Genomic DNA, 6,000 nt, shown 5'->3' on the forward strand with positions numbered 1-6,000 from the left:
AAAACTACATTAATATCGCAAGTGTAAAACATAATTGTTTTAATAAACTACCGACTTTTTTTTGAAACAGGCATTCAGGTCAGAGAGAGGCACTAGTGGATATGATTGTTTATGATATGGCAAATCAAATTACTTCATGGAAAATCATGTGCTTTTCAGTCCTTACAACAACGTGTATTTATACAGCACCTTTAACGTAATTGAAGGTCCAAAGGCACTTCACAGACCTATTGTAAAGCAAAATGACACCAAGTCACATTTGGAGGTATTAGGACAGATCCTAGGATTCTCTGGGAAGCCAGGGAGGAGATTGCAGAGCCTTTGTCCTTGATCTTTATGTCGTCTTTGTCGACAGGAATAGTGCCGGAAGACTGGAGGATAGCAAATATTGTCCCCTTGTTCAAGAAGGGGAGTAGAGACAACCCTGGTAATTATAGACCTGTGAGCCTTACTTCGGTTGTGGGTAAAATGTTGGAAAAGGTTAGAAGAGATAGGGTTTATAATCATCTTGAAAAGAACAAGTTGATTAGCGATAGTCAACAAGGTTTTGTGAAGGGTAGGTCATGCTTCACAAACCTTATTGAGTTTTTTGAGAAGGTGACCAAACAGGTGGATCAGGGTAAAGCGGTTGATGTGGTGTATATGGATTTCAGTAAGGCGTTTGATAAGGTTCCCCACGGTAGGCTATTGCAGAAAATAAGGAAGTATGGGATTGAAGGTGATTTAGATCAGTAATTGGCTAACTGAAAGAAGACAGAGGGTGGTGGTTGATGGCAAATGTTCATCCTGGAGTTCAGTTACTAGTGGTGTACCGCAAGGATCTGTTTTGGGGCCACTGCTGTTTGTCATTTTTATAAATGACCTGGAAGAGGGTGTAGAAGGATGAGTTAGTAAATTTGCAGATGACACGAAGGTCGGTGGAGTTGTGGATAGTGCTGAAGGATGTTGTAGGATACAGAGGGACATAGATACGCTGCAGAGCTGGGCTGAGAGGTGGCAGATGGAGTTTAATGCGGAAAAGTGTGAGGTGGTTCACTTTGGAAGGAGTAACAGGAATGCAGAGTACTGGGCTAATGGCAAGATTCTTGGAAGTGTAGATGAACAGAGAGATCTCGGCATCCAGGTACATAAATCCCTGAAAGTTGCCACCCAGGTTAATAGGGCTGTTAAGAAGGCATATGGTGTGCTAGCCTTTATCAGTAGGGGGATTGAGTTTCGGAGCCACAAGGTCATGCTGCAACTGTACATATCTCTGGTGCGGCCGCTCCTGGAGTACTGCGTGCAGTTCTGGTCACCACATTATAGGAAGGATGTGGAAGCTTTGGAAAGGGTTCAGAGGAGATTTACTAGGATGTTGCCTGGTATGGAGGGAAGGTCTTACGAGGAAAGGCTCAGGGACTTGAGGTTGTTTTCGTTAGAGAGGCTAAGGCTGAGAGGTGACTTAATAGAGACATATAAGATAGTCAGAGGGTTAGATAGGGTGGACAGTGAGAGTCTCTTTCCTCGGATGGTGATGACCAACACGAGGGGATATAGCTTTAAATTGAAGGGTGATAGATATAGGACAGATGTCAGAGGCAGTTTCTTTACTCAGAGAGTAGTCGGGGTGTGGAACGCCCTGCCTGCAACAGTAGTAGACTCGCCAACTTTAAGGGCATTTAAGTGGTCACTGGATAGACATATGGATGAAAATGGAATAGTGTAGGTCAGATAGGCTTCAGATGGTTTCACAGGTCGGCGCAACATCGAGGGCCGAAGGGCCCGTACTGCGCTGTAATGTTCTATGTTCTATAGTCAAAAGCTTGGTTTTAAGGAGCATTTTATAGAAGGAAAGGGAGATAGAGAGAGATGTGGAGGATTTTGTGGGGGAAGAATTCTAGAGTTCAGGGACAAGGTTACTCAAGGCACAATCACCAATGGTGAAGTGATTAATATCAGTGATGCTCCAGACACCCAAAATTAGAGGAGTTCAGCTAATCTCAGAAGATTATGGTGGAAATTGCAAAGATACAGAAAGGCAAAATCATTGAGAGATTTGAAAACCAGAATGAGTTTTACAATTCAGATGCTGGTTAACTGGGAGCCCATGTGGGTCAGCAAGCATAAACTCATAGAATAGAATCATAGAATTCCTACAGGGCAGAAGGAGGCCATTCAGTCCATCAAGTCTGCACCGACCCTCAAAAAGAACACCCTATCTAGGCCCACTCCCCCACCTTATCCCCATAACCCCACCAAACCTGCACATCTTTGGACACTAAGGGCAATTTGGATGGCCAATCCAAATGACCTGCACATCTTTGGAGTGTGTGGGGAAACCCACGCAGGCACAGGAGAAAGTGCAAATTCCACACAGTCAGCCAAGGCCGGAATTGAACCCAGGTTCCTAACCACTGGGCCACTGTACCTCCCATCATAGGGGTGATGGTGAATAACAGACATGGGACACGGGCAGCACAGTTTTGGATTAGCTAAAGTTTACAGATGATAGAACATGGGAGACCGGCTAGTTGAGCATTGGAAACAAAGGCACAGATGAGGGGTTTAGCAGAGGAGGCAGGGTAGAGTCAGTTGACTTGTAGAGGTGGAAATAATTAAAACTCTAAAATATGTTCCGAGACGCTAGAGAACCAAATTAGTTAGGAATAAAAGAATTGGACAGTAATTAATCGCAGTAAAAATAACAGCACATTTGATGCGGTGTGCAATTCACAATATTAGTCGAAGAATAAATTCAAATGTTGTCCTAAATACCACTGTATTCCAATCAATTGGATTTTTTCTAACATCCCAGTACATAAGACTCAATAGTAATAACAATATTTGAAAAGAAAACAACTTCCAACTGTTGTTAAAAAATATTATTTCCAATGTAAACCTTTGATTTTTTTACTAAGATCATTCAGTCTAAAAACAATAATCTGATCGCTTGCCACTCACCTTACAACTGCACCCTAGCAACCATTTTCATTAATCTTACCATGCGGTCACAGAAATTTGAATACAGTACTTAGCGAACCTAAAATTGATCATTTATTGCCTTCCCTCTCTCAAAGCAAGAAAATCAATGCATTCATCTGAGGTATCACTTGTTAAACCCGACTCCGCACAACTAGCAAACAAGTTATACCAATTAAGTAAGTTGCACTAATTCAAAAATAACTTTTCTTTGGCTTATGCACTCAGTTTAGAATTACTTTTAATCTTCCTCGGTAGCCTCCTGATATCCCTTCTTCGGCTGATACTTCATTCGCGCAGATAACAAAGTGCAACGTAACTGGAATCACAAAAAAAAATCCCGCTTCCTCTTCTATTTTCTGGCTTCCCAAAACCATATACTGTCCACCCACCCTTCAATATACGCAACCAATTGGTGTAAGATCAGCAGTTACCAAACTGTCACTGTCGCAACTGGAGTCAGGAGACCCTCAGGGGTCCTCCAAGACTGTGGCCAACAGTGAGGCCCAGGCAGTGTCTAGTCTCTCTTTCTCTCTCCCTCAGATGGTGAGGGGAGTCCTGCTCAGTGCCAACACAACAAACACATTTGACTTGCAAGTAATTGATTTTTCTCCTCACCCATTTCATCCTCCTCAGCATCGCTGCCTTCTTTACAGGACCAAAGGACTCAATCTGACTCCAGGTCACTGTCCGTGTGGAGTTTGCACATTCTCCCCGTGTCTGCGTGTGTCTCGCCCCCACAACCCAAAGATGTGCAGGGTAGGTGAATTGGCCATGCTAAACTGCCCCTTTATTGGAAAAAAACTAATTGGGTACACTGAAGTTTTAAAAAAAAGTTTCATTCCAAGTAAAAAAGTGAAGCACTGCAATATTCCGATTAAGCATGCAACTGAACAACACAATTTTGACCCAACACGAAATAACATAAGCTGATTGGAACAGGCTTGCTGTTATTATAAATGCAGATAACCCGGGCGGCATGGTGGCACAGGGATTATCACTGCTGCCACACGGCACCGAGGTCCCAGGTTTTATCCTGGCTCTGGGTCACTGTCCGTATGGAGTTTGCACATTCTCCTCGTGTCTGTGTGGGTGTAGCCACCCATAATCCAATGATGTGCAGGTTAGGTGGATTGGCCATGCTGAATTGCCCCTTAATTGGAAAAAAATAATTGGATACTCTAAATTTATTTTTTTTAATTCCAAAAGAAAAAGATAAATGCAGATAATCCAGTACCTCCAGTATAACCTCCATCACAGATTCTGAATAATAAATGTTAGCTCAGGGACAATTATTGGTTATCCGTGAGAGAAGTAAAACAGCTGGCAGAATGGAATCTAAACAGCAGTCGTGTACTTCCGAGCCTAAAGATCTGCGGCTGGATTCTCCACAGCCCCGCGCAAAAATCGCGTTTTGAGTGTGGGGGGGGGGGGGGAGAATCCACTTTTACACGAGAATCAGGCCCAGTGCCGCTCTGGTACCCGGAGCATCGCTCGTGCGCGATTTACGCGGCCCGGCTGGGGGCCATTGCCAGAGGCCCTCCCAGCGATGCTCCAGTCCTGGCCGGCCAAATTCCTGACAGCATGGTTCGAACTACATATGGTCAGTCGGCACTGAGTCCGCGGCCACGCTGATGGGGGGCGGGGATCAGGTAATGGGGTGCCTTATGGCCCGTCAGGGCGGCGATCGAGCAGGTTAGATGGAGTGGCACAGGGCAGATCATTGGCACCTTGTTTGTTGGTCCGGGTCTGCCGGCTGAGTCCACCGTCGCGTTCGGCTCGGCTGCTGGAGGCCGCCGCCGTACGTATGCACAGACCCCTCAGAACTGGAAGTGCGGGGGCCTGTGTCCGTAGCTAAAGCTGCAAGAAGCACTCAGGGGCCCTGCCAACCCCCTGCATGTCGGAGAATAGCTTTTAATTTGTTTTTTCAGGAAAGTCTGCTGTTTTTACGCCGGCGTGGGGACATAGCCCATTTTGGGGGATCCAACCTCTGGTCATACTGCTGCCATCTCACATGGTTGACAGAGGAATATTTCCAGTCCACTTGTTGTGAACAGACTCAAGTGCTGCTAGTCTCTCCTCTCTCCCTGTGCAAGTTGTGCAGCTCTCCAAATAGCAATAGTCGCAGCTGGCCTTGGTTTCAGACGTGACACTGTTCACCGGTGTGCATACCAATGATCAACGCAATTTTTTTTTAAAGTACATCAAGTATTTTATGTGAACTTCTCTGGACAGTAACTGTCCAAAGTGACTGCCCAAAACAGTGTGTGAAGGCGGAATCTGCTACTTGTACCAACAAGTGTTATTGGAACGGAAAGTGTTATTGGATCTGAAGTGATCTGAGAGGGAGTTTCCAGCCTGTTTGTCCTGTGACGAGCTTCACGGAACCAGCAGCCGGGCTAGTGCGGCCTGGGCTTCCGCACCTCGCAACCCCTGGTTCAAATCAAGCTGGCCCTGAGGAAAGTATTGTTGGAAAAAAATGAGAGCGAGGGGGAAGAGAAGAAAGGGGGAGGAAAGTAAAGGGAGGGTGGTTCTTTAGTTCAGACTCACCATGGTCGCACTCGGAGCCACTACATTCCGACAAAAAGCAAGTGTCCGCTGAGCCCTGGGCGCAACTGGTGGCGGTGACCTGGCAGACTGCACACGGGGAGCCCCCCTCCCTCCGCTGGGCGAGTGTCCGGCAGCTCCTGTGTCCTCCTGTGCTGCTCTTACTCTCTCTCTCTCTCTCCCCACCAGGAAGTTCTCGTCCAAATCACAAACCTAGCGTCAACTGCACAAATCGCATTGTGGGACACCCCCTATCCCGGGTTGGGACTCAACTGCACCGGGAGAGTGGCGGATAGATCTGCTATTGCCACTTCCTGGCCTGTGCATTTGTATATCTTCACCTGTTGAGAAACGTAATACAAATCATTCATCTTCTCGCTGTCCCATGTCCACTTATTTAAACCACATGGGGCTGGTTTAGCTCACTGGGCTAAATCGCTGGCTTTTCAAGCAGGCCAGCAGCCCGGTTCGATTCCTGTGCCAGCCTCCCCGACA

The 6,000-nt window shown here is 46.3% G+C and overlaps 1 protein-coding gene across 1 annotated transcript in view; it reads right to left on the bottom strand.

Moving 5' to 3' along the window:
* The window catches only part of poc1bl (POC1 centriolar protein homolog B (Chlamydomonas), like), a 94,443-nt gene extending 88,688 nt beyond the window's left edge, over positions 1-5,755 (bottom strand). The window contains exon 1 of the mRNA XM_038797585.1: positions 5,509-5,755. The gene's annotated coding sequence lies outside the window, so the exon portion shown is untranslated. The remainder of the gene's footprint in view (positions 1-5,508) is intronic.
* Positions 5,756-6,000: the final 245 nt, after the last annotated feature.

This window comes from Scyliorhinus canicula, chromosome 5, assembly GCF_902713615.1.
Source record: "Scyliorhinus canicula chromosome 5, sScyCan1.1, whole genome shotgun sequence".
NCBI classification, from domain to species: domain Eukaryota; kingdom Metazoa; phylum Chordata; class Chondrichthyes; order Carcharhiniformes; family Scyliorhinidae; genus Scyliorhinus; species Scyliorhinus canicula.